The sequence below is a fragment of the Sardina pilchardus genome, chromosome 3, assembly GCF_963854185.1.
Source record: "Sardina pilchardus chromosome 3, fSarPil1.1, whole genome shotgun sequence".
Lineage (NCBI taxonomy): Eukaryota > Metazoa > Chordata > Actinopteri > Clupeiformes > Clupeidae > Sardina > Sardina pilchardus.
The window spans coordinates 7,986,019-8,004,437 of record NC_084996.1 but is presented as its reverse complement, the minus strand read 5'-3'; the positions used below and the strand labels follow the sequence as shown (position 1 = coordinate 8,004,437).

Sequence of the window (18,419 nt, the reverse complement as noted above, 5' to 3'; positions counted from 1 at the left end):
AACTACATGGCATTTAATATTTGCTTAGGTGTGGGTACCTGTGTGCTATTGTAGCGGAGTTTGCCCCCAGAAAGATGAACCAGAGCTAAACAACCCAATTAAGTAATTTCACAAAAACTATGCGTGATGCTAATTGACAAAAGTGTTCAACCAATCCATCATTGCTCTACTGGCATCTTTAGGCATTTGGCTATACAGGGCAATTTCAATTCAGCTGCAGCGAATCGCTCTACAAATTACCCACATTATTCAGCATCATTTTTTATTGCAGAAATGACAATTTCACAGTCATTTTTAACAAAGAGGGAGATGGGAGCAATAAGCTCTCCTGATTATTAATTGATAGTCAGCTCAGAGTGATTCCATTATAATTGCAAATGCGCTCGAGGCCAAAGAAAACCCATTTGACTGGAATAAATAGTTGGTTTAGGTGGTGACAGGTAGACAGGGCAGGAGAGGAGAGGAGGCAAGGGGAGGAGAGAGGAGGAAAGGAAGAGGCCAGGCTGACAGAGAGAGGGATCAGCCTTTGACAGAGGTGTCCTTTAAATGAAAACATATTAGGCTTTCAAGGCCTCACGTGTGTAATCCCTCAGTTAAACAAATGCCCCCCGAAAGCCATTCGGCCCCACGAGAGCCATCTCGTGTGTGGACTGTCAATCAATCACACTGACTAGACAGTGCATCCCTTGAGAGATGGGCAAGACACACACACACACACACACACACTTACACACACATTCATACATACACCTGGCATATAGATAGAAGACGCGCAATACACTCACATCTAATGCTAAATGCCTGTTACATCCAAGAATGTATGTTTGTTTCCTCTGCTGCCCCACCGTGTCTTGTCTCTATTCTAGGCCTGGTCCTACAGCTAATTGATGGGATGTGCCGGCGCGCGAGGCGTGTCCCACTCTGATGCAATAAAGAGGGCCTGGTTATGGCGCGGCGTGCGGGAGAGAACGACTTTGATTTTGTGTTTGATTTGTTACGTTGAACTTCGGTTATGTAAACTTTACGTTAATAAACCCTTAGACATTTGTTTGTCGATCTCTCTCCTGCTCTTTTGTTACCGTTTTGAGCCAGTGGTAACAATGCCAAAGACTACACATATAGTATGGACACACCATCACAGAAACACACACACACAAATGCACACACCATCACAGAAACACACACACACACACACACACACACGAACATCCCTCCAATGTGAGTGCATCTAATTCTGTTTGTGTGATATTTCTTAGGGAGAACAAAGGCAGGCAAATGTAGGGGAAAGAAAATGTAAAACATGTAGAAAAATGTACCCTGTGCATGACAGCCACATACCGGTATCTGTACTGGGTCAAAGTAAGGGGGGAAAACCTGATGAATGAATGGAAAGAGAGAGGCACGGAGAGAAAAGGAAGGAAGATAAACACGAGAGGAAGGAAAGACTCGAAAGAGCGGGAGAGTCTTTGTGTGCCGGTCTCAAAAGACTCATTTGCTCGCCTGTGGCCATTTGCGTCAATATGTCCTCTCCATTACTGACGTCAAACACGCTGCGGTGTGACATATTATGGGATGGCGATGCATTTACGGGCGGCCGTTCCAGAGATAGGAAGGAGAGCTAAAGAGGGGCTTGACCTTCATGCAGACAGGAAGTGATGTCAGCGTAGAGAGACGGGAACTGACCAAGTGTAACCCTCTTTTGGCGTGCATGTGAAGACCCACTGACCTGCTTTGAGTCTGCCAAGCCACCGTCTGTCCGTGGCGCGTCCCCGTGAGATTTGACTGGCAAATGGTCGGCCACATCGAAATCTCTCATCTCTTTTCTGACACACAAAGCCTATTCATTCCACTCTTTTGCAGCGAGCTGTGGGAGGGCAATGGGTTCTTATCTCCTGACTCACCCCTGTCTACCCAGACCAAACCAGACTCACGGCCAAAACCCAACACCTCCGGCGACAGAGAGTATTCCAAGGGGAGCCACAGGAAAAGAAAACAGTATTTTTGTTTTATTCCATAGGGAAAAAAGGAACAGTTGCCCCCCCCCCCCCCCCCCCCCCCCGCAGGCTCTTGTCTCTCTCCCTCCCTGTCTCTCTCCCTTCCCTGTCACTCTCTCTCTCTGCCGGCATAACTACTGGCTGAGTTTTGAAAAGAAACAATGAAATCGTGCAATCAGATCCAACGTTCATCCACTGCTGAGTGTAAACACTGCAAGCTGAAGAACTCTCCATTTAGAGTCAACCAAAATGTTGGGCGAAAAATGAAGGGAAACAACAAACGACTGGAACATTCAAAACCGTAGTGGCACATACATGTGCATGACTGTAAATATGGCGGCGGTCACTGACTATTTGCTGTTCTTGTCGAAAAGGAATCATCCAACGCATGAATTCTTCAGATAAAAAAGTCTGATCTGAAAAGTCTGACCGTAAATGTATGTCTAGATTCATTATGCAAATGTGGAAAGTGACAAATAAAAACTACGCACATTTTTACATTTTAAATAAAATAATAATATATAACGCCAAATCATTTTCATTCCTGACAGAGCTGGCAACGTCACTCTTCACAAAGCCCAGCATCAATCTGAAGGCAAAATGCGAGTCTGCAGCTGTCAAACCTGATCACGGTAGATCTTTCCAGAAGGACTCCCCTCTGACACTCATCATGGATGCTCAGCTAAAACTGTCTGCACTCTCTTAACTTGTGCAGCAATTTGCAGAGAGGTGGAAGTGAAAAAGACAAACCGCGGTAAACAGCCATGACAACTAAATGATCCGACTGTCTGAATCCGACCACATGACACAAATCACAATACCCACTGATGTGCACTGAACAAAAGACAGACAGTGTGCATGATGGGCCAACTGTCACACTTCAGAGAAGTCCACTCCAGGGTCAGCGAAATGGTTAATCTAGCATAGCAGAGATCCCTGAATGAGACCCAGACTCAGTGATCAGCCACATGTGTCTTAAACTGTGAGTGTAGGCTCTACTGTGGTACTGATTGCAACCTTGCTATCTGATTTTCCCTCCCTCTAGCAGCCATAGACTGGTGCACTCCTATTGTCCCTCCCCCTCTCTGTAGCGCCCATACCAAACAGGCTTTCAAAAGCCAATTTACTCCCATCTAAGGGCCCTCTCATCAGTCGCTCATCAAGGCCCCCCTCAGGAAGTGAGTTTACACTCCGGCTTTCAAAGTTGACCTCTGACCTGGCCCCACCTGCAGTTTCCTCGACTTAAGGGGGATGGGGTGACTACCCCACATCTAGTCCAGCCGCCTCCAAACTAAATGCTTTGTGGGGGGAGGCGACTTAAAAACTGCTAAGGAACAGAGAAAAAGCGTCTGAATCTGTCTCACATTCAGTGCTGCCCTCAAGCCTATATATTTTTTTTAACTCAACTTCAAATACATTTTTTCAAAAGGATTTTAATTATTCAATTACATAAATGTATCTGCTCATTCAGACTTGCAAGTGTTTTCATTCTCGTTCTTTTCACGGTCTTCATCTGGTTCACCAATACACATACCAACAATTGTTTTTACGACGGCATGGACAGTTGCTTCAAGCTGAGTGCGTGCTACACTCAATAAAAGGCAGGAGAAGAACCAATGGGGGGCCTTCAAGAACAGTATCCTCCGCTATCAGCTACTGAGCCCCCTTTGAAAAAGGCTTGAGTTATTTCCCCAACAACCATGAGATTCATTTCATTTCGAGGGTGACGGGAATGGTGAGGTTCCAAAACAGCCAGGAGCAAATTTAACATCCTAAGTGGATCTATCCCCCCCCCCCTTCTCTTTTGTTGGTCAAAACAAAGACTCTCATTTGTGATGACTACAATAGAACCGTTCCTTTGCAGCAACACGTTCCCCTACAATTAGAGGATCAAAGTTGAGAAAGTTATCCTATTTGTTCCATCCATGTGGTCTTGTACTTACACCGTCATTAGGAGAAACACGTATTATATGAATCATCGGAATAACTGGAATTAACTTCTTGACATCCTTCACCAAACATTCTGAAAAACAGATCACTTTGAGGCAGAAGAAGAGGGAGATTCTTGCCTGAATCTAATTAGAGGAGTGAGTAACCCCATAGCCTTTCAATTTTCCATTTGTGGGAGGGTCCTCCGAAGAGACACTGATGTGGTTGAACGAGCCGCATGTCCCTATTTAACCACAAACACATGTCGCCATGTCAGACAATGAGAAATGTTCTCAAGGTTCTCGTCATGTGACAGATCTAGAGGCCCCGTCGCTTGTTTTCTATCCCAGTGGCTTCTGGTGTGGCTCTCCGTCATGTTCCCAGGCCTGCAGTGAGGGCACTTCCTCCGTTAAGGGTGATAACGAGAGAGAGAGGAAGGCGACAGCGCAGCCGTAAAACCCTTTACACCCTCTCAATAGTGGTGCAGGCTCATGCTCCTACAAGCACACCTTGGCTGGCCAGCAGTGAGAGTGAGAAAAACCAGACCATGGCAAACACTCACACACACATACACAAATACACACACACACACACACACAGACCCCAATTAAGGGGGAATTAAATTTAAAGGGAGCATCCAAAACAACACATTTTCAGAGGCAGAGGTATGCCTGTGTCTTTGTTCTGCTTTTTTAGGAAGAGAGACGCTGCAGAAAACTGGTTGAGAAACAACAAGCCATCAGATCTGATTAGCTTGTAATAGAATTTTTGGTAATTAGAATCCTAATAGTGTTTAGCAGCTTTCACGGTTGCTTGTTGGCGCGTCAGAACAAAAAAAAGACAGGGTATCCAATTCATCAGCGCCTCGTTATGCTCTCCTCTAACATCCTGATATGCAATCTAGAAATTGCTTAATGAGCACTTAAATCAAGGCTATTTGGCTGAGAGTAAGCCCTATGCTAATTATAGCCGTACCCTTTAAAAGTAGCTCACCTGATGCATTCATTTCACTTACAGGCATGTCACGTGCCCTAAAAAGTTTAATTTGTTTTGAAATTTAAACACAGACGTAAAGCTAAATGTTTAACATAACCCTAATTGGCTGCATGAAGGTCCGATCCATACATAGGACCACAGTGCTTCCAGCGTCACTTGCTGCTGGTTGTGATCTTATGACCTTTGGTCACTTAGTGCCGGCCTCTGTGCCACTGAGAGTCGCGTGGGCGCGCACCAACAGCTGACCACCCCGTCACTTAAAGGATGACTGAGTAGGATGACCCCCCACAGAGGTGAGAGGTCACCGTGTGCTGGGTCACAGGCCACATTAAACGTGGGCATACAGCTGCCATCCTAACACTCAATTAAAGCAAAAAAGTCAAATGTGAGTCTGTGCGTGTGTATGTGCATGCATGTGATTGTGTGATTGTGTGTGTGTGTGTGTGTGTGTGTGTGTGTGTTTGTGTGTGTGTGTGCGCGTGTGGGTAAGTGTGTATGTAAGTGTGTGTGTAAGTGTGTGTGTGTATTCCCACCAATAGTGTATAATTTACGATGGGTCTGCACACGTGTACAATGAATTATTCTAACCTTTAAAATCGAACCTTTCTTCCATCAAGGTCGCAGACTGCGTCATCAAGGTTACATTAGTTCAAACTCAATATTAACTGAGCATAGACTGATACCACCAAACCAATCACCACTCTAATATCCGGCATCGACTTCCCCATTCATCGCAATTATCATTAACATCTCAACGTCGTCCTAATAACTATGCACATTATTACCACCGTCACCGGCGCAGGAGCCGCACCGCCGCAAATTAAACACCACCTCCATTATCGCCTTCACTCTCAGAGCAGGGTTATAAAAAGCAGAAAAAAAAAGATTTCTTTGAGAGAAAGTTAAGCGGAGAGTTTTGTGGTAGCTTTAGCAGCGCAGAGCTTACCGAAGCTCGGAGGAGGCAGCGAGGGTCAGTTTGGGCGAAGCCGTGAGGAGGGAGTGGGAGGAGAGAGAAGCCGAAGAGAGGTGATACAGATTAGACTCACACACACACAGACACAGACACACACACACACACACACACACATGCAGATGAGAACAAAGGAACACGCAGGCAAAAAAGAAAGAAAAGTATAACAGAAGAAAAAAAAGAAGAGAGAAGAAGGGGAGTGAAAGAAGGAAAACGAAACATAACAAGCCTAGATAAAAAAAAAAAAAAAGAAAGAAAAAGCAGGGGCTCTTTGATGTTTGGTCAGCCCAAGTCTCCTCGGAGCCCCTGGGAGGCCCATGCAGTGAAAACCCAAAGTCAGTGAGAAGGGGATTATTTGAAGTATGAGAAGCGGTGGACTAGTGTCTGTGTTTATTTGTGGGATTCCTCAAGAGTTTGCATCTGAGACTGTATGTGCTCGGCTGCTGGCGTCTATGTGTTTACTTGCATGTGTTTACATGTGTTTGTGTGTGTGTGTGTGTGTGCCTTGCACTTCTTCTCCCACTTGGAGTGTTTCTTGGCACGACCCTGTCTAGAGGACATCAGCCACAGGAACCCGACTTGCTAACGGAACGCATCTTCAGATCCCTGCTGCGAGGACGCCCGCGCACAACCTCCGGTGTCTGCAAATCGCTCCCAAACAAACCTACCCCCCTGCTTCGCTCTGTATACACTGTTCAAACAACGTGTTTATGTGTCCCGACTCGAGCGTCTCCCCACCATGAGAACCGGTTCCAGTGTTGGCTTCTTTACCCATATTTCGCCTTGTTCAGCGAGAACCGTCACCAGATATGATGGCAGTGTCGGCAAGCAGGCTGGCAGCTTTACTAACAAAATGGTGACTGTCATGCTTCTATATAGGCCTCCCTTGACAGTTCTTCCTGTAGTAGGAAAAAGGGAGGCTTGAAGGCCTATACTAATACAATAAATCTTCTGAAAGTGGCAGTAACTACTTCAGATCTAATATTTGAGTGGGTGTAACTGGAGATCCGCTGCAAATACTCCAACTCTTCATGCATCGTGAGTTCAAAGTTGAGTGTACATGGACAGTATGGAGCTCTCTACAAGCATGAAAAGATCCTCTTTTGAGCCCTCGGAAGCAGTGACGGGGGAGTCATTTAATGCACTCTGGGCGTCAAAGTGTGTAAAGCTGAGCCAAATGGCCAGATTCCAGGTACTTCAAATTTTACGGTCAAGAGCATGTAAGTTAGCACTGAACACAGCACCCCTTCTGAAACGAATCCAGAGTGCTTTTTTTTGGTCCGGTGCTTAAAGGGACAAGGTCAACGCTCCCAGCAGCAGAAGGCCAATCCCTCATCTGTTGTTCAGGGGCACCAGAGTCACCAGCTGGTCACATCACAATAATAGGGAGAGTAACAAGTGGCACCTGTCCAATCCGGGGGCTTGCACTCCCTCCTCTAATCTTGACTGACAGTGCTGAGAGCCAATGACACCTCAGAGAGAGAGAGAGAGAGACTGGACGTGCCACGTGCGCTCTGGGGAGTATGAGAGATGCTGTCAATCAGAAGTGCCGCTGTCCACCGCCGGCCCCCCACACAGACATTAAAAACCTAATCAGCAGTCAAACACTCAGACGCCCCAGAGCAAACAGTCCAGGGAAGCTGGAGACGCCACCTAATTGCCCATCAGAGGAATAAAAAAATGAGTTGGTTTAATCCCCCCCACCCCCATCCCGATGTACGAGGGAGCTTAATCAGAGGGCATTTTACCACATGTGAAGGGTGCTTGCTGTGCAACGCTGGATGCTGGGGAAAAGCACACACGGATAATTGGCTCGCTGGTGTTTAACGGTGCATCCTGTCATAGAATGCCCTATAAATGACTACGGCATGTCCTTGGAACCCTACAGCGAGTAGGCAGGCAATGCAGAACACAGGCTGGTAAAGCCAGTCTACTGGACAGGAATTATTCTGCTGGTGTTAAGTGCTTTCTAAAATTTACATTCAGGTTGTTAAAGTAAATATTTTTGTCCAAATCCATTTACACTTCAGGGAGTAAATAAAAAAAATCTCCTATCCAGTCCTGCTGTGCTGCCTAATAGACAAATACTGAGTGAGCCCACCGTTCTCAGGTTTTGAGCCTAAGAAACCTTCAAAAGCCTTTAAAATATCATGTGCTGTACAGTTCCGCCAGTGCCTTGATTCCAGGCAATCCCCACAACCCAGGGAGTGAGTCCTTCATCAGAATAGACACACAAATCAGAGGCAGCATTGCTCAATCAGACTGACACTTTCATGAGTCTCCATCCATCATGGCCTCCTCTCTCAGTGAGAAACACAGGCCTGGCCTCTTTCCCCCCCTGACAGCTATGCTCTCCTCACGGCCCGTTCCGCACCAGGGTCTTGACCTGGGCAGCGTGTAAATCAGGCCGATACGAGGCAGGTTACGGAGCAGCACACGTTGCATGTGTCTCAAACCGTATACTTCCATCAGTACACTGCTAGTGTGCACTGATCATTTATTTATGTAGTGTTCACATCTTGATGGTTAGTATTGTCCAAATATCTACATTCTACACTATATACTTAAGCTAAGTATCTGAAGTGTGCAAGTAGGCGGTTTGAGACACAGCTGCTGTAACAGTTCACTCGTGAGCGGGCGGCGCTCGTCAGGTCTGCTGCATAAAGTACTGTACATACTGTACGCAGCCGAGTGAGATACTTTAACATACTCAAAACATTACGCTTAGATGAGGCCTGAGAGGGCATTTCCTCCGAGTTTCCTTTCTCTTCCATTGTTATAATTAAAGAGAGGCAATTATAGGAGCATACAGATGGAACAGATGTCTGGACTTATCCCTTATTCCTCTGTAATTTGGTTAGTTGATCAAAGGTGGTGAAGAATGTCAACAAGGCACTCAGACTTGACATATGGCACTGGTATTTGCCATTTTAAAGAAGATAGATCTTTACTGGCAGCCACCCAAATGGGTTTATTTTAAGAGAACACAACTTAACACTAAATCAGAGATTATTTGGTTTGATTTAGTATTCACGGCTGGTACTGTAAGCAGGCTAGATGACTAGCATTCTTTTTGCAGGTCATCACTTTTTTTCCAGCCCGAAAGTGATGAAGTCAGTATGTAGACAATAAGCAGCTGAGGGTCGCATGGACATGTTAGTTTACATACTGTCAAAAAGTGAGCTTTGAGTTAGCAATCTTCAGCACGGCAGTGTAACATAAGCCTCTTAGCAGACGCTACAGGTCGCCTCTCCAACAGCACTTGGGGCTGCAGCACATTTGGAAGGCATTACATGAGTAATTCAACAGCTATGGGACGTATCGTAAATGTATTCTGATGATAAATATTTTACTTTATCTGCTCTAGACGTGGTCCCCTAAATGAGCCACAGGAGTCTACCGCAGTCTTCATCCATTCCTTACCCATTTCCTCAACACCATTTAAATGAGTTGCTCGGGTTTCATCCGCCCCATCTGTTCAAAAGAATGCAAGAATTTCTGGTTACAAAGCCTTGTGACCCAATACGGACTTGGAACGAAGTACATGACGTTACACTTCCCCGTATTGTTGAGCCTCATCAGTTTAGTTCACTATTCCACAAAGAGCATGCCTCCCTCCAAAAAGAGGTCTACAGAAGATAACCACAAAAAACGCTTTCTAAGTCCAGTGTGTTTTGCTGAGACGTGGCGTGAAAGGGGAATAAAAAGCTTTCGTCATAGTGTTATCTCTGTCACTTCCCCGCATTTCTTTGCTCCACTTCACAGCCAACACTTGAGCGAGAAACAGGCCTAGCTTATCTCGTCCCCACAACAGTGACAGACCAAGGGAGAGAGAAAAACAAAGTTTTTCTTTTTTTTGGGGGGGGGGAGAAGGGACAAAAGAAATGGAATAAATTGTCAGCCTCTTCTCTAATTGCCTGCCACCCCTCTCCTCCAGTCATGGTGGAGATCAAAGTTAATAATCCGCGGCGTACATAATCCTCTGGTGTGCCCTTAGTGTTGTTCTGGTCATAATGGCCACAGAGGCTGGCTGTTAGCGTTTAAAATGCCTGTCGTTGCCGCCACCGTCGCCACTGCTAAAAAAAAAAAAGAACGCTGGACGCTCTAAAGGGGAGGCACACTGGTTCCATTTCACAGCCAAATGGCTATTTCACGGCTGGATGGACACAAGGATAATTAGATGAGCCACGAGCAGACACTGGTGACGCTCTGCCCTGCTTCGCCTCGACAAACAAGGGCCACCGTCTTCTCTCTTTTTTCTCTTTCACAGCAAGGGGAAGAAGTCGTCTCTCGAACAGAACGGTCTTTGTTTTTTTCACAGGCTGCTTCAGTGAAGCCTCATTCCAGGTTTCCCCTCCCACCTACCACCCCATCTTCCCCCATATTCACTCAGTCACTCGACAAAAGCATCCGGGAAGTTGGTTTTTGGTGAATCTAATTTTGAGGTTGCAAATGAAATGTTTTGCAGTCTTGACTCAGCAGCAAGCGGTGCAGCCTCGGCAAGCCAGTCGACGATCCGAGGTTACAGACACCGCAGGCTTAGTCATTTCCCAAAAGCGAAAATGACTTTCAGCGGCATATGAATGCTTGCGCGGTTCCTCGGCCTATTGAGAGAGCCCTGTGGGAATGACAGTAAGACGAATGGTATGTGGCCAAAGTAGCCCACTGCATAATGGTTCATGTAATGCTATATTCACAGCAACGGGTCCAGATCACGATGATATATAGGCAGGGGCATACATTTCCATCAGAGTAAAGTGCTTGGCAACTTTGGGCTGATGCAAAACCTGACTGCAAAATTGAGTTTGACCTTGTTCTACCCTGGGGATTATGGTTCTGACATCGTAACTCAAATGAATCTTGTGATCCGCACACAATTCAGTACAGGTCTAACACAGCCTGCTGCAGACGACACTTTTTGTCAGTTTAAAATAAAATGGATAGCCTGAGCCCGCAGTTAATTCTTCTGTTTAACAACACATGCTCTTGGAGAGGCAGAAAGAGCTTACAGTCCATTTTCACAAAGATTATAAAACCATACCGCATATGGAATTATCATAGCCAACCTCTTTCCTTTGCCAAAGTTGCTCAGTCCAGGGAGCCATTTCCATTTTTTGGCTGCTTTCAAAGTGGTGTGGAAACAGAGTTGTTTGGAATGGACACAGGGTAAATTATATAACTTGTAGAACAGAATGAAGTCTCTCCAAATAGGCTAACAGGGACCATAAGCCACTATTCTCTTCTAGCACAGCGATTTTTATTGATTTTCTCTTTTGTTAGTCTATACCACACTAAGGAGCCAACTATTATATTTTAAGAACATCCATTCCTCAGAGATCTCTTTGCATTCAGAATAACATCTTTAGAGTCCTTCAATATCTGCATAATATAACAATTTGCTAAAGCGAAAACACTCAGTCATACATATTTGCCTTTTTTCTACCCGCTGCTCGCAATATCCCTATCAAACCCCCTGCTTAAGTGTGCCGCGCTCATCCTGACAGACTGGCTCCCTCACGCCTTGGTCAATTAAATGCCAATTTCTCGGTTTCAGTGGTTCATTCCCCCAAACTTCTGCCGGGGGGACTTGGCATGGCCACTCGGATGAGGTCTGGCATAAAGCGCTTGAAATGCTAAAGCCCTGTTGGTTTAACCATAACAGTTAACCACAGACATACTGTTTCTGGCCACCCAAAATACTTGGGAAGGGGGTACTCATTCAAAATACTCTGTAGAGGGCATGCTGGGTTTAACGTCTCTGTGGCCATCTTTGTTTTTCAAATGTTGAAACAGGATATTTAGGTATGAAGGTATAGAAAGACAGGGCAAGGCAGAGTAGCCAACACTAACAAAGGCTTCAGTTGCAAACTACATCAATAGCTGTCAACATTTGCTGCTCTATGAACATTTGTTGCGCTAATTGCTGAGGACATTTCTGTACTTCAATTTCAATCGTACTTAGATGCTCTTGTAACCGTTTTGATGGACATTACCTTTTTGAGCGTCTTCGTTGTTATGTTCTTTAATCAGCAAATTAGAATGAATTTGAGGTTAAATTGGCTATAGTGCATGTAATCTAATCTGTGACATTTTAGTCATTTTTAGTCACTTTGCAGGCACTAACCTACTGTATTGTACAGACATGTTATCATGTGCTTCACAGAGGTATTTTAGATCCACAACATTTATTTTGCTAATGTGTGCAATCAATCATATCTTTGTTGATTAAATTAACGTAACACACAAAGGGGTGGGGATTGGGGGTGCACTCACAAGGGGTGTACTCACCATGGATGGGAGGACGGGGGCCTCACAGCGAGCCTGCCTGGCCTGCAGGGGGCGACGTTCTGAATCTGTCTCCAGAGGGCCGAGGCCCCAATCCCATCTCCTTTAGCGCTTGCTTGGACGTGACAGCTCTGCGGGGGTAAAGCACACAAACTGCACGTCAAAAACATTATCTGGGGCTTAGCTGGGGAAACCCGGGGCAAACGGTAATTTAGCACCTAAAGGCAATAGGAACTAGGTCCTCTCTAGGGATCTTAGAGAGAGAGAGTAAACTTTTGTGCTTTTAATTGAGTTCATCGTAACATGGGCAGATTATAAACATGTGGCAGAACAACACACACTAACGTAAAGGGTAGACAGAAGCTACGAGCTGGTTTCCCTCGAGAGATGAATCCAAAAGACAAGAAACCCATTAGGCAGGAGAGAGGAAGAGGGAAGGAAAAGCCAGCAGAGGACCGGGAGAGAAACCACTGCCAAAACACATTCATATGCACAGACACAAAACTCTGCACGTACTGTAGTTTGTCTGTCTGTTGCAACCATTTCTCTTCTACATCCTGGTCAGCTTTGTTCTTTATGCATCAGACCATGTGTATGATTTTTTTTTTTTTTTGTTATTTCTATGAAAAAATAAAAAAGTTGTTTTCTTTGCAGACGCACCTTGACCCCCTAGCAGAGTTGGCCGTCGGCCAAGGGCTCGGTGCATGAGCCGAGAGCAGGCCAAGTCTCTGCTCAGGTTTCAGGGCTGATATGCCTCTTTATTGTGCTTATGAAAGCCAAGACGTTCACCAATACAGGCATCTGACATGGATAGGGAAGAGCCACAGCCAAAACACGAGGGGCAACAGTTGAGAAGTGACGGATTAACCCAAAGGAACGAAGAGGTGAGGAGCTTCGGAAAGTGACAACACCCCCCACCCCCCCGCCCCCCCCCATCCCCTCATTGTTCTGTGGTGAGAGTGCCGCATCAGATTTCATGAAGGGAAGGTAGAAACTGAAAGCCACAACTGAAAGCTTGTTTTGTAACAGGAAGTACAATAGACGGGATCCATCCATCCATTCTGGAGTTCTGAAGCAGACAGAGCAGACACAAAGCCCGCATGGAGAGGAAAAGCCTGTGGTGGTTTGTCACAAGTTGAGTTTTCTTTCACCGTGTTGAGTGGGTGTGAGGTTTTTGTTCGCTAGGTAAATCAAACACTCTCTTCACCACTGTCAGACAGTCTGCTGCAAAGCTACATCAGAGAATCAGAGAGAGTGAAGAGGTAAAGAGAGAAGGGACATATAGATGGCAGAGAGAACTAAAAAAGACAAAACGAGGTTGGGGAGAGAGATCAGAGAGAGAGAGACAACAAGTGAGAGAGACAGGAGAGAGGTGGAAATGAGGGTCAGGAACAGGATGGCCAGATAGACATACAGAGAGAGAGAGAAAGAGAGAGAGACCAAATGTAAGGTTTTGTCCCTGCTTTGAAAGAGTTTGTGAGTGTTCCTACTGTACATAGCAGCGGAACACACACGGAGATACACTGCTTATCTACATACAAACCCTGTATTCCCAGAAGCTTCTATACCCACAAAGCATAATCGCAACACACAGGCACACACAGGCGAACAGGCTCTCACACACACACACATACACACACACACACACACACGTGTACTCTCTCTCACACACACACACACACACACACACACACACACACACACACACACACACACACACACAGACAGAAAATTAAACCCTGCTTTGTCGTCAGATTTCTCCAGGGGTGAAGGTGGCAGTCCCACTGAAGTCCCACTTTGTTTACAGTAGGTGCCTCTAATAACATACGACAGCCAAGCTCCCCAAGCCGTGGCCCCTCTGCAGCAGATCTGTGTTAGCCCAGAGCCTTATTCATTCCTGAGCTAGACACTATCAGTTCTTATTACTGACCAATCAACGAGAAAGGGGTACAAAGAAAGGATACTATCCAATGGGAACGGGGTCATGGTTTATCAAGACCTCAACTGTAGTCAGCTGCTGCTGTAATGCTTAGCGGGAGGCTATGGCTTCGGTTCTTAGCCATGGAAAAGGGATGCTCCAGCACGGGGCCTCAGTGGATCTGAAACAGCTGGAGCGGGGGGAGGGGGAGTACTTCTGCAAATCCCCACAGACAAACAAAACCTTCACCTGGAGAGCTGTCAACTGGCCTGCATTTCGGCACAGACTGTGATTCCCCTCCCAGTGAGAGCTGGGGGAAGGCAGAAAGATGTAGCGAAAACAGTGACAAAGTGTGTAAGAAAACATTTTTTTTGTGTGTTTTGACACTCCGAGGTAGACGATGAGGGCTGGGACCCCTCAAACTGACAAGCTTGTTTGCTCTAAACCCTATTCTCAACGACGCAGGACCTAAAAGACTTTGTTATCTCGACTCGGGGGTGCTGATAAGCTCTGGCGAATTGATGACTTCCTCTTTTTGTTTCTATCGCTATCTGCATCAAGCCATGATTCAAAGGGATCGGCTCTCGAGCTCATCACAGAAAGCTCACCAGCAGCCGGCATTGCTCCGAAATTGCTGTGCAATTATCTCCTCAAAAGGAAAAAAAATGGGCAAAAGGGTAAACCGTGTCCAAGTGAACAAAGAGGACCTTTTACCGCAGACTGCAGGTCACATGACTGACTCATGCTGCATGTAAGTTGCCGGAAAATGGCCACCAGGATGACAGGGTGAGGTCCCAAGCGCCTCGACAGCGGCGGGCTTTAGTTAAATGGCAGCGAGTGGGAGGACTGATGGGGAGATTGTTCACTTTGTCTGAGGGCACACTCCTACGCCACTCGGAACGGAAGGCTGTCGGACGTTCACTCAATCGCTCTCTTTTTCGCGGGGGCCGAAAGAGAGGGATGATGGAGAGAACGAGAGATGTCACGTATGCAGATCCCCTTCACAGGCCGTCAGAAACTCTTGGAACAAAACGGCCATTATCTGAAGAGCGTGACACTGAGGAGGAGGGATTCGGGCAGCGAGAGCAAGATTGAGAGCAGGATTAGAACACTGTTCTGTGATGAAGAGGTGAAAGAGAGGAGAGGGGGGAAAAGGGACAGAAGAAGAAGAAGAGAGGAGAACAAATAAAGGATGTGTGTGTGAAGCACAGAGATGACGAAGGTTAACGGTGTCAAACAAACACACATTCAAGATACACAGGCACAAACACAAACACACACAGATCCAACCAGCTATGCACATAGTGGAACCCTAGATTGTTTTCTTTGTTTTGCCTGACTGAGTAATTCTAACACATACTGTAGGAGCAAACCCATACCTCAAGTAAGAATGTGACCAAACAGCTAAAAGTTTACCTACACAAAAAGGAAATCCATAAGGAACTGAACTGAAGTTCCCTTTCCATAACTAAAAAGAGTAACTTCTTAACTAATGCTGACCCTATTGTACTTAAATTGCTTCAGGCAACACATTCATCCTATTTCATGACTGCCATACATTTCAACAGCCACAAAACCTGAGCTCTTGTTTCCAACTAGGTGATGGTGACACACATTCCTGACAGTCTGACAGATGTAAAACATGAAAAACCAGACGCCATTTTGCTTATTATGACAAGAATGAGTTTCAAAGGCTTTGCCTAGTGGCTGCTGGGTTGGAGCATGAATGGACGGGTTTGTCCTGACTGGCTTCACTGAGGTCTTTGTGTTTTCCGGAGCAAGCCACTAATGAGGTGTAATGGCGAGTAACAATGCAGATAATAAGTCTCAGCACTGGCCCACTGTAAATGGGCAAACTGTGGCCAAGACACACTGACCAGTCCAGACCCGACACAGACGCCGCTCAGAGGATGAGTTTTCCAGAACAATGCAGACAACATGTCCCCGTTGACCTGCAGTGGACGGGGAGAGCGAGCGTCAACATGATCCTCTCTGATGAAGCACGCCAGCCCTCCTCCCCTGGCCCCCTCCAGTGTCCTTTCCATCAGAGGACGCATGACTTGAGGCAGTCTGAAAAAGATTTCCACTAAACAAATTCATCAATAGGGCCAATCAATTTCCCAAGGCCATCATGTCATTCTGGTGGCTCTTGATAAAAAATAAATAAAATCAAGAAACGCCACTGAGAACCATCTGTGGTTGCATTTGGCTTGAGTGGTTGGTTTCTCAGGAAGGCTTCCCAAAATAAAATTTGGCAAAAAAGGAAAAAAAATCCCATCTGTGGGTTTTACTACTTTTAGCTGAGGGCAAGTGCTCCAGCGCTCCTAGATGGATGACCCCAATCCCATGGGGCCCAGCAGGGCTTGGTAAGGTGGGGGAGGGTAAGGAGTGTGTGTGAGCTAGGATGGGGTGGGTGAGGGTGTCGTACTGTGGTTGGGGATAACTCCAGTCTAGACACATGCAGGGGCAAGGCTCAGAATACAGAAGGGGAAGTGGGTGGAGGGGGTGGGGGAGGTGGCAGTAAGGACAACCATCTGCCTCACTGCAGATAAATCTTGATTACAAGATGATGGGAGGGGGAAGATGGATGGTAAGATCCTAAGGGCAATTTATCCTGCACCAGCCAGCCTGAGGAGCAGACGGTTCGAGGTGCTGTGGGCTCAACAGACAAAGTGAAGAACGCAGTTTGTTTCGGTTACACAAAGACAGATCCCAGATTAATTACTAGGACATAATTACCCCTCCCTAAAATACACAACAGATAAGCATCATCTGTAACACACTGGCAGCCCACATATCCACGGCCGGTTCTGGAACCAGAATGTTTTTCTAGCCATGCTGAGTAAGTTCCTGATCCAGGGGCAGAGCAGACACATTTGTCGGGAAATTAGGCAGAAAGGACATCAAGTCCCACTACTTTATATGAAATGGCAGTCAGGCTCTGAGAGACTCTGCCAGATACGGCAGGAAAAATAATACTCCCCACAAGACTACCACTCAGTGCCCAGGGTCCCTCTGGACAGTTCCATTTGTCATCTCTTCTTGAGTGAAAAAAGGACAGAGCAAAAGAGGGGGAAAAACCATTCCATTTGCTGCCTTGAGACACCAACACCACCCTCCCCCCTTTCCACCCACCCACTCAAACCCGCTCTTCCCCCTCCCTTACACACCAACTTCATCTCTCATTCATTTAAAAGCTCCCTCATCTGCTCTTCCTTGCCTGTGGACCTACTGGGACAAGGCCAGGGGGTCTTTAAGAGGTCACTAGCCCTGGGTGTTAGGGCAGAATGGCACGGGAATGTCTGTCACAGAGTCATGTCTTCATCTAGCAGCCCATCCCTCATTGGAGTTACTCACTCCCCTGGCAGCAGAAGGGCCGAAATCGTGGCAGATCTGGGCCAGGTCCTGTCCTCTGCCCCTCCGACTGAGGTTGGGTGAGCAGAGGCTAAGGCTAAGCAGAGAGGAAGCTAAACCTGTTTGCCACTGGTAAGAATCCAGCCTTGATTCGGCATGGCCCGGTGACAGACTGGAGCCAGACCCATTTGAAAGTCAGCTGCTATCTTGGCACGGTCCTTGGGTTTTTGACCCTGACTGACCCAAACATCCTCTTAACAGTCTTAATAGTAAAATAAAACAACAAAAGGTACACATGCTCAATGCACGCAGACCACAAATATCTGTCCCCTTGGTGCATTTAATCTCCCTCATCCAATGGTCTTTCACCCCCCAGGGTGTATTTGTTCTTGAGTTTAACTCCCTGGTTCAGCTCATCCTAAACCTTGGACCCCTGTTCTTGGAGCACAGCGGGAGTCCAGTGCTGCATCTGTGCTTTTCTGGCATTGATCGACAGAGACATGATCAGGACAAGACTAGGTCTCACCAGCTCTCTAAATCAACATTTTGTGCTTGCAGAGTTTCTACACACTGACACCACCGTGTAGAAGAACAACTCGCAGCAAGAGGCTCAGTGAAAATGGCAGTCTGGTGTATCATCAAGTTCATCATCCACTGTGCTGAGTGGAGACATTAACCTCAGTTGTGCTGAATCAACCAAGCTGTGTGTGTGTGTGTGAGGCTGGGAAGTGATGTTAAAGCCCTTGAGAAAGCCTGCCACTACGGAGTAAGCACTACTAAGTCACTTGGCAGAGTTAATCCTGCCCCTTCAGAAGAAAACAATCACATACAATTCTACACACTTGTGTATAATGTGTTTTTTCTCCAAAGCTGTGTCACAGAGCAAGACAGAAAGTGATACAGGGGGCACAAAGTCCACACAATGTCCCCACAAAGAAGCTCTGGGCAACAGCAAGGCTGGACAGGAAACCCA

At 46.4% G+C, this 18,419-nt stretch overlaps 1 protein-coding gene across 2 annotated transcripts in view; it reads right to left on the bottom strand.

Moving 5' to 3' along the window:
* The window catches only part of tanc2a (tetratricopeptide repeat, ankyrin repeat and coiled-coil containing 2a), a 155,555-nt gene that overhangs the window by 116,547 nt on the left and 20,589 nt on the right, over positions 1-18,419 (bottom strand). For both annotated transcript variants that reach the window (XM_062531619.1, XM_062531620.1), the window contains exon 2: positions 12,178-12,305. The gene's annotated coding sequence lies outside the window, so the exon portion shown is untranslated. The remainder of the gene's footprint in view (positions 1-12,177; positions 12,306-18,419) is intronic.